At 40.1% G+C, this 10941-nt stretch overlaps 1 long non-coding RNA gene across 3 annotated transcripts; it reads left to right on the top strand.

Moving 5' to 3' along the window:
- Nucleotides 1-62: 62 nt before the first annotated feature.
- Nucleotides 63-10719, top strand: LOC102147715 (uncharacterized). Of its 3 annotated transcripts, none has more exons than XR_002803276.2 (7): nucleotides 63-350; nucleotides 4072-4196; nucleotides 4290-4381; nucleotides 8957-8998; nucleotides 9519-9679; nucleotides 9927-10077; nucleotides 10442-10719. It is a non-coding gene; the product is annotated as an uncharacterized lncRNA (long non-coding RNA). The 3 variants fall into 3 exon arrangements; XR_011431627.1 differs by having other exon boundaries at nucleotides 73-534; XR_011431626.1 differs by having other exon boundaries at nucleotides 99-625.
- Nucleotides 10720-10941: the final 222 nt, after the last annotated feature.

Here is a 10941-nt window from a genome sequence, read left to right on the forward strand (position 1 = left end):
CCCCAGCTGCCGGCAGGGGGCGCCCGCACTCGCCGTGAACGACCCTCCGGCGCCGCCCGCCCAGCGGGATCCGCCTGGGGCTCCGGCCGCGGACACGGGGAGACCCGGCGCGTCGCCGTCCGCGGGAGCCCGGCCCGGGCGAGGCGCCGCGGGGCTCAGGGACCGCGCGGGGCGGGACAACGCGGAGCAAACGCTTCCTTTCGGCCCGACGCCGCGGGGAGCTCCGCCGGGGCCCCGCCAGAGCCTTCCGCTGCCTGCGCCTGCCCGCGTCCATCCTTCCCTTTCTCCTGGAAGGTCGGGGCCACACCGTTTCCAAGAGCGCGCGCTCATTCGGGGACCGGCGGCTCGAGGTCAGAGCGTGCTGTGGGCTGTTTCCAGATTCAGGAGGGTTTCTGGGGAGAAAGACACGAATTCGGGGAAACGGAGACGCAGCTACAATGTGGACACAAATCTTCGGAATGTTGGGACTCTGGTGGAATGACCTGGGGACCCGGCCAGTGCTCCGCTGGGACTTCTTGGAGCCGGAGGCAGAAGGCAAACTATGTTCTCTATATACTTGTTTTCATTATTTTTTTAATGGCTAATTTTTCCTACAGCGTTAAAGTCGTTGAAAAAATATTTAAAAGTAAGTGTATTAAAATTCGCAAGGCTGGGGCAGGCCCAGTGGCAAAGCGGTTAAGTGCACACGGCGCTTTGGAGGCCTGGGGTTCATCAGTTCGGATCCCAGTGCGGACATGGCACCGGTCATCAAGCCATGCTGTGGTGGGCGTCCTACATATGAAGTAGAGGAAGAGGGGCACCGATGTTAGCTCAGGGCCAGTCTTCCTCAGCAAAAACAGGAGGATTGGAGGCAGATATTAGCTCAGGGTTAATCTTCAAAAAAAAAAAAAAAAAAAAACTCACAAGACTATTCTAAATTTAAATATTTTATATATGTCCAAACAAGAATGTTATAATTTTACTTTCTTCGCACTAATAGAAGGAAAGTAATCAAGTCTTTTCAAAATAGACTTCTTTGATAATCTTGTTTTCATTGTTAAGAATTGCTGTTTTTGAAATTTTTATGATCTGCAATAATAATTTTTAATGAACATCAGCTCACTGAAGTTTCTTTTGCAACATCCCCCTGTGACTAGTATTTTCTATAAAACGTTCAAAGCCACCTGCCAATTTGGATAAGGTTGCACTAAGCCAAATGTGTGAATCATTTTAGAAGATCCAAACAGGAAACCGATTTTATATTCCAAATTACTGACATTGAATCTTGCTTAAAATCATTTAAAATGAAATTTCTGCAGAACTTAAATTGCCCAAATATTTAAAAGCCAAGTCAGTGGCTGCTTTTTGAAACTCAGATGTATTCATTGAAAAATAATTTTCTCCTGTTAAATATTAAATCTGAAGGCCCATGGTTGAAGTTTTTGTATTTCCGTCTCCAAGTTGAAATTAGGATTCTGTAAACTCCTAACCTTTAAAATATGCCATATCCCATAATCACTGATACTTTCATCCAGTGATTCGTACATTTCCAGTTTGATAACATTTATTTCCATTTATTTTCAAAGTCGGGAAGTGCACTCCTATCTGTTTCTAACGTTTTAGATTTATCAACATACTTTCAAAGTTATTTTCTCTCATTTGTTGTAAGCCAAAGGGTGGGCCTTCTGTGAAGCCTGCTGCTTTTTACATAGATGAGTTTTTTTTATTGCACAGAATTATTAACTTTTCCCACTTGGTTGTAAATATCATCCCACCAAATTAAATTGCATCCAAATGTGTACTCTATCGGTGCCAAGTTGCTTCAGATCCCTGCATAACGTACATTGTCATTTGAGGTCATATCTTGCAGTGTTTGGTACACAGCTGTAGTTTGTGTGTGAAGTGCTGTGATTTCATTTGACCTTGATACCCATCAGGTGTCTGTAAATGTTTTTAAGGTTGTTTTCTTATATTCTTGACAGTATTTTAGATCTATTGTGGTTTCCTGGTAACATTATAAATTTCTTTTAAATTTTATTACACAAATAAGACACAGATTCCTTTTGATAATTATATTTTAACTAAATTTAGAAACATTCATTGAGATTTCTGGTGATTTCTTGTGATCCTCTAAAACCTAAATTATTTTTAGCATGAAACATAAGAACTTATAAAATCACCTGCAGAATTTCCATTTTTGTTTCTCGGATTTTATCACTTTATGTATAACATCGTCTATGAAATTGTAAATTTGAATATAGTTTAAATACTTCAATTTTAGAAAAACATCAAGATGAAACATGGAATTTTTGTGATTACAAATTCTTTTTAAATTCTTCTAAATTTTGAAACTTTTGTATATAGAATATTTCATTGTGTTATTATTGCTTAAATTGTATGCATGGAAAACAAAATATTCTTTGGAATAAATATGCCAATCACAATGAATGAATTTGCTATTAGAACCTTTATTTTTAAAACATAGATTTTGAAAATCTTTGGCATCATGTGAAATAGATTTTCTAAAACAACTATCTTGTCCCTGGTCTAAGGTGGCCGAATTTTAGAGAACCAATGTGAGATAGAGCCAAACCAGACCAAAAACATATATATATTTATTATACATATTACATAATTTAGAATAAATCATTTTAAACATGTTAGTACTTTAACATAAAAATGTGAAAAATAGATTTTTATTTGAAATTATATCTTATCTTGTATTTTTACTTTCTTGCTACATAAATGCTACTGTATTAGCAGGACAATAGGACTAATTAAGTGACAATTAGTAGAAATTAATAAACTAATTAAACACAATATGTGTGAAAAATGTTATAATATTTTTTCTATCATCTGTTATAACAATTTTAACTCTTTTATCTCTTTTTGGATATACAGATTTTGTTGGCTATATTATTGTGTATTCTTAAGATACATACATGTTAGACTTTTAAAAAGGAGACCTAAATAAGACTGAGCACAATTACGTATGTTAAATAATTAAAAACAATGCTGTTTCTTTCTGTTCTATGATGCAGTAGGATATTTTGACTCTTTTCCAATAATACTTCCCCGATTGGCCTGCAGTTGGGGGAGCATCCTTGTTTTCTTTTACGGAGTGGGAAAATGGAATATAGTCAAATACAAAGCTCATTTTGAGTTGCTGCTCTGCTCTTATCAAGTCCACATTAGACTGATTCCTGGGTCCGTCTACCGTGATGATATCAAGCTAAATTTCCTCTCAAAACAAGTGTTTGAGCATGAAATACTTAACGCAGCATTTCTTCATACTATCCTGTGAATAGCAGAGCGGCCATTTTCTGTGAGACAACATGCTAACACGCTGGATGCCCAGAAAATACTTCCACTGTGCTCTGAGCTTTCTCTCTGCTGGGTGAGGCGCGGTTCTAACCCCGTGTGCCTGCGCTCTGCTCCTGCACAGGCCTGCAGACCCCGCCCCGTCCTAGAGTTTCCATTAGGGGGCGCCAGTGTGCCCGTCACCGAGAGCGTCAGGGGAGCCGCAATCACAGCTCCTCTTGGCGAGTCTTGGTTGACCGTGGACCATACAGACGATTATGATCTGTAGTATTATGTGAAGGCAGGTGTCTTTTACTGTGTTCAGAGTCTCAGTAACTTTCAATCTTCATTTTCTTTAATTCTCATAATATCCTGTGTGATAGTTACTACTATTATTGGTTTGTTTTTAAGATGAGAAAAGACAAAACCAATGATTTAATTTCACCGCAGCCACAGATTTCGTCAGAAAGCAGGGTTTCTCCCGCCTCCCAGTGCCGCGTCTTCGCTGGCACTGAGTCCTCAGTTCGCTGCACTGTCTCTGCTGAGCTGTAATTAAACACGGTCATTGCTTTAATGTCTGTCTTTCCTGCTTCCTGGAAGGGACCCTACGTGGAGGCAGGAAAATGTCAATATTCAAGAAAAGCAACAGGACAAAGGAGAAATGTCTGGGTTGAGTTGGTTTGGGCGCAGACAGTCTGGTATTCTAATCCAGAGTTTTAATAACTGTGTCTTATTGGGAAAATTGTATTTAGTAAAAGTACAATAATATTGAAAATAATATTTACCTTACAGGTTACAAATATATTGAAAGGAAAAGTCAGATACTCTACGTAAGGCAATGAACAGACTTTAAACCACCAATGGTAGCCGGTAGCTATTACCTCAGAGATTCAAAAGCTTGTGCAGGAGCAGCCCTGGTAAGATGGTTGTTTCATATTTTTAAAATTTTTGTTTTGATTTATACATATAGTAAAATGCCCTAATAAGTATATATCTTGTTGTATTTTTAGATATAGATGATACCCAGATGAATATATAGAACATTTTCAGAATCTCAAAAATCTTGCTGTGCCTTCTCCCACTGCATAGTCCCAGGCCAAAGGTAACCACGAATCTATGGCCTCTGTTACTATATATTTGCTTTGTCTGTTTTGGAATTTCATATAAATGGCATCATACATGAGGTAACTCATACCTGTGTCCTTTAATCCAATATGTCTGTAACCAACTTACTCTCCAATGAAAACTATATGATTTTCAGTTAAAAACATCTTTGTCAACAGTTGTTTTGTGATTATGCTTGTTGTTTTTGATCTACATTTCCTCAAGAAATAATGATGTTGAAAACATTTTTCGTGTGCTTATTAACCCTTTTGTGAAGACTCTGTTGAAGTCTTTCTCCATTTTTCTATTTGTTCTGCCTTTTTTAAAATTGATTTTTAGAACTTCTTAATATATTCAGGATATGAGCCTTTGACAATTTATTTTCTGGATGTCTTGCACTCTGTGGCTTGCCTTTTCACTCTATTAATGGTGTCTTTTGATGAACGACGCTCTTAATCTTAATATAGATCAATGTATCAATCTTTTCTCCAATGGGTGATGTTTTTGTGTGTCCTGTATAAGAATTCTTTGCTTATCGTAAGGTCAAAAAGATATATTTCTGTGTATTCCTCTAGAATATTTATAGTCTTAGCTTTTACATTTAGGTCTATGATTCATCTTTAAATTTTATGTGAGGTTTGAGGTATGAGTCTAAGTTCTTTTTTGTTCCATATAGATAGCCAATTGTCCAAGCTCCATTTATTGAAAAGCCTATTCCTTCTCCAATTCAATTAACTGACACCATACTTGTGAATCAGTTGATAATATTTGAATGGGTCTGTTTCTGCAGTCTCTATTCCCCAGTAGTGTTCTCTTTGCTATTCTCACATCAGCACCACCACACTATAGGTTTAAAATACTTCTTGCTATTTGGAAATACGTTTTCTGTTTTTATCCTTCTTTAAAATTTCCGTGGTTATTCTAAGTCCTTGGCATTTCCATATACAGTTGAGACTCAGCTTGTCAATTTCCACAGAAACATCTGCTGCAATTTTATTTGGACTGCATAAACTCTGTAAATCAATTTGAGAAAAAACATAATTTTAACACCACTGAGTAGTCCAATCTACGAAGATAAATTAGTGTAGCCTTTGTCCCGGATGTTTGGCAGTAACTTTAATGTTCAAAATGCATACGAAATCAGGGGCCAGTCCAGTGGTGCAGTGATTAAGTTCACACGTTCCGCTTCAGTGGCCTGGCATTGGCTGGTTCGGATCCCAGTTGCGGACCTACGCACCGCATATCAAGCCATGCTGTGATAGGCGTCCCACATATAAAATAGAGGAAGATGGGCACGGATGTTAGCTCAGGGCCAGTCTTCCTCAGCAAAAAGAGGATTGGCAGCAGATGTTAGCTCAGGGCTAATCTTCCTCAGAAGAAAAAAAATGCATATGAAATCAGACAAAGCTCTTCACTTCTGGGTACCTAATTTAGTGCCATATTCTCTCATGAGCATGAAGGTATGCTTGCATATTTATTGCAGTATTGTTTGTACTTAATATCAAGAAAAAGATAACCATCAAATAGTAGTTAAATTATGGTATCTTTGTTATGTGAAATTAGGCTATGTGTAGTGAGGTGGAATATTTTCTGAACAAATATTAGGTAAAAAAAAAAAACTATTGAATTATTCTTCTGGTGTAATGCCATACATATAGAAACGTGCACACATAACCACATATAAATTCTGAAAGATTATCCACCAAACTCTTAATTGGGTTACCACTTGGAACTGGGCTGGATTTGGGAAGTCACGCCCTGGTGGTCAAGGCTTTTATTTGTTGGAATTGATTGAATTTTTAAATAAACACGCATACACATTAAAGTAAATATTTTTATGTAGTTCTTGTCTAATGAGAAAATTTAAACAAATACTCTTTAACCCTGTAGGTTAAAACCAGCCGAAAATACAACAATAACTTCTAAATGAGAAAGGGCAACAAGCAAGAGAAAGAGTGTTTGGTGGGTAGGGACTGGTCAAAAACATATATATATGTATATCTAAAATATGAATTTAAAGAAAGTTCCTATAATTCCAAATATATGATTCTGTATTCAACCCCATTTCTACCAGGACATGTGTGTGATCTTGAGTAACTCAACCTCCTTGAGTCTTGATATTCTCAAATGTGAAATGTGTTGGAAACATTCGCTGGGCTGTTGTACCAAACATATGCATTCATTTTAAAGCACTTGGTGCCTTCTACAGAATAAGAACTGAATAAAATGGTAGCTATTTTTCCTTTTTCTACTTAGATCTATATTAGAGTATTATTTGTTTCCTTCTCTAAAATGCTTTGAAAATGTCTAACGTCTTTCTGACTGACCATCAAAAGATGGCTGCCAAGACAGCAGAATACCTGCTGGTGTCTTCAGGAAGACCAAAAGAAATTCAGCACCTGACGTATCTTCTCCTTCCCACTCGTCTTTCCTTGATGCGTTCACTCACTCCCACACCGCAGTCATTTCCTTTCACTCCAGCGTAGAAATCCCCACAGCACCCTCTGCATTCACCGCCTTCACCTTCACTGCCATTCATGCAGTTGCTTCTCATTCTTTTTTGCTTTCTGGCTGTGAGAGTTTTCCAAAGAGCAGAAATCTACAGATGTGAAGCGAAAGTTGGATCAAGGTTTTGCGGAGATTTTTTTTTCTTCCCAAAGCCCCAGTACGTAGTTGTATATCCTAGTTGTGAGTCATTCTAGTTCTTCTGTATGGGATACGTCCACAGCATGGCTTGATGATCGGTACATAGGTCCACACCCAGGATCCAAACCAGGGAACCCCAGGCTGCGGAAGCGGAGTGCACAAACTTAACCACTCGGCCACGGGGCGGGCCCCAGCAGAGATTTTCTAATTGAATCCTTTTGGAACATGAGGGAAGCTCATTGTCAGAATGATGTCATGGTAGCTAGAGCTGAAGGCAGGCAGAGAGCAGGATCCAGTTCACTGTGGGACCCAATAAAACTTTCCCAGGGAGGAGACCCCCAGCTGTCCCCATGTGACAGGGACAGGAACACAAGCTTCTGACACAGGGAGAGTACCTGTCCCTTCCTAAGGATTTCCTCCAGAGCTGAAAATAAGTCATTTATTGGCAAGAGTCAATTCTAGTACTTAATTTTTTTGTTGTTATAAAGAGAATGAATGTTCAACTACAGGAAAGGCATGGCCACTCTGGGCAGTCTTAGCTATGTGGAGAGAGAAGGAATCCAAATGTGGTTCCTGCCTGCAATGGGCTGTGCAGACAAGAGCCTCCTAATTCATCTCTAGTAAAAGGATTGTGATGCTTCACCATCAGTCTGGAGGAGGTGGTAGGAGAATGCAACAGTGACTAGAAAAGCATCTCAGGCTTGATTGGGCACTAAATATCTCTGCTGGTAGTAAGTTCCCAGTTTCACCAATATGTTTCCCAAATCAGATCACATTGTTTGACTTTATAATGAATAAAACAATTGTCATCCCTACTTTGAATAATGATTTTGCTTCTCTTCACATCTGACCAGGTAGTGAGAAAGAGAGCTCAAACATATTTTAATGAATGTTGGAGTTTATTCATTTGAAGATCTCAATACTTGGTTGAATTTGAGAGATCTTACCATAATCTACACAGTAATGTAACTGAGACGGTTAAAGAGGATGCGTGTGTGAATTGAGGGCATAAGGTGGGGAAGAGAGGCCTCAACACAGGGGGAATCTCTTCTCTGTGTACCTACAAAACTCTTTCCTTTCCTTCTTTACGAATTGGAGTTGGGTATTAATTTCATTTTAAAATATGGCTTCTCTCTTTATTTCCTCTTTTAGTTCTCCTGGGTGAATTAGTTGTCAATCCAGGCATGGACATTACTGTTCTTGGGTTTCCCTGGACTTTTTCACGTTTCAAATATTATGAATCTTCCATTCTGCAGATATTTTTAAATAGATATTACTTACTTTTGTTTATTTTTAAGGAATTTGTGTAAGAAAGTTCTATTATCAGGAGTAATTCAGTTTTAAATAAAGCATGGATCAGAATTTAATAAGGAAGGTAAAATGTTTTCAATAAGTGGATATGGTAGAGGGCTTCAGGATAGGTTCAACCAGCTAACTCAGACTACTAATACTGGCTTATTAAGACACTGGAGGAGAACAGGTCCTCAACCTTTTTTCATCAGCCACAATCTCATCTCAGGTATCTCTGGGCTGGGCCTCTCTCTTGTGTCGGTGCCAACATGGAGAGCAAAGCTGAACCTCTGAAAGTCTCTGATCAGATACCACCTGATATGCCCTCAGGTAGTGGAGTCCTATCAAGCGGAGCGTACGTGATCCTGAAGATCTGAGAATCTGGGCCTTTCTTCTGCAGAGGACTCATGCATGAAATATTTTTAATGGACCATGTGCTTTAAACCATTCTTTGAGCTTTTCAGAGAAGGATCAGTAGAAAATATTTTTTGTCCATTTTAAAAATGAATAACTTAGAAAGAATACAGATCTCAAGTGAATACAGAAACACAGTATTCACTAATAATGAATGTCTGCTGCTTTCTTAGAAAGAGGAGAGTGAAATTGTCTTCCCGTGTCATTTTTTCTTGTCTTTCAGCATCAACAGAGTGGCAGGGAGAGAAAGCTGGAGCCTTAAAGGGTAATGTTCTGCTGTTGAATGCCAGTTCTCCCTGGATTAACCTTAATATTTCTTTTCAGCGAGGGCTCAGGTCTCCAATCACTGAGGAGATCAGTTCCTAGAACCAGTCCTTCTCAGAAAATAATGACCTTAGAGGGAGGCCTCTAAGGCAACATTTCAGGCCTGGGACCCTTCTGCTAACCCGTGTTCTCCCCACCGTTGGAATTGAACAGGGATGGTGTTGGGCCATGGGTCTTGCCCACTAGATGGTGTGAGATGTTGTGGATGGATTATTCCTTTTGGAGGAAAAATTTATGGGTCCTGCCTTTGGACATAGTCTAAGTTGTTACCTTCCCTAAGCTTCAGGCTCCTCTTTTGAGAAAGTGCTTGCCTGCAAATCTCACGGGGTGGTTGTGATGATCACTTACGGCAATGTCTGTGACAGAGCTTTAAAATGACATAGCTCTATACGTATGTGATACTAATGTGTTACTATTATTGTCATACTTTTGACCTTTAATCCTAATCCCTGGGCATTCAGAATCTAACCTTGAAAGAGTTTATTCCCAATGGAACATTCTACTCAGCTTCCTGCAAGATTCTACCTTCACCTGAGGTGACCTAGGCTCCTATTTTCTCTGTTCGGAGAACTCACTGCAAAGACATTCATGTGGCACCAGACCTACTTTCTCTTCAGAAAAGGTGATTCATCTTTCCTGTTGTTTCAGGCACCCCACTTCCTAGGTTGTCTGTGGAATTCCGGGGCCCCAGTGCAGCCTAGAGTTGACATGCGAGGAAGAATCACAGATAAAGGGAAGATAAATCAACCCCTGGAGTGGAGATAAATAGAATATTGTGAAGTCGGACCTGTGGGAGAATGTGGCCCCTGCCAGGCCTGCCTGTCCCCAATCAGCTTTTAAATATACTTTTTACCTCCTGTCTCTTGCAGTCACCTACACAAGCCTCCTTTCGTGGATAGCTTTCCAGACCAGTTATAGCAAGATCCTTCCTCTGAGGAGTGGGTTAGAGCAGCCAAGGAGGCGGACATCTTATAGTTCATGGAGCTAGGAAGATGCTTCTCAGTGCACCTTTGAGATCCAGTAAGTCATAGGTCACTCTGGCCTCCTTGCTTCTGGCTACCACCCTCTGACTGGACGGTATCACCCCCTTACTTTCCTTGTTTTCACCATATAATCTTTGGATGCCTTTCTTCAATCAGAGTCCTCTTTGTCACTATCCCATAGGACCATATTTTACCCCCACCACTTACCTTTTCCCTTCTATACCAAGAGCACACTCAGATACAGGACACTATCCCCAATCCAAACCCCACTTTGTCTTTGGGCCACACCTCATCCCCCGACCCCACCACATCTCCAGATGCCTCTCTTTCTCAGGATCTCACAATTTCCCTAAGGGGACATGCCCCATGGATTCCAGTGTTTCACTTCACTGTCTCCCTAGTTTTCCAAGATTCCAAGTGATGGCTTCAAAAAAGTTTCAGTGATGTGAAGACCTGGACAGTGGCCTCCTGAATGACTGCGGGAGTATCCCCATAACACAGCCATGGGTCCATCAGGCTGTCCGTGACCCTGCCCTACTCTCTCCCTCTGGGAGCGTGTTTCCTCAGGTCAGCCAGAAAGTCCTCCTGCATCCCCTGCTCCCTGAAAAATTTCTCTCAAAGAAATGTTTCCATAAAATCAGAGGAATTGAAATGGTTCTCAATTACTACATTCTCTGAAGTAGTTTGTCTCTGTTTTTCTCTGAAAGGAGACTTGTGTCTTCTGCCTCAGCCACATGTAGGCAAAGTAAGTGTAGGGTTAGCTAGGAGCTCAGGCTTAGAGTAACAAAGGGTCAGCGTCAGCTCATATTGAGAGACTTTCTGAAGGTGATCAAGATCAGGGAGGGATGTTGACCATGGCACTGCATACCCACTGTCATCTCGGGTTCTTTCATTTGTATTT

Source organism: Equus caballus, chromosome 23 (genome assembly GCF_041296265.1).
Source record: "Equus caballus isolate H_3958 breed thoroughbred chromosome 23, TB-T2T, whole genome shotgun sequence".
Classification (NCBI taxonomy): Eukaryota; Metazoa; Chordata; class Mammalia; order Perissodactyla; family Equidae; genus Equus; species Equus caballus.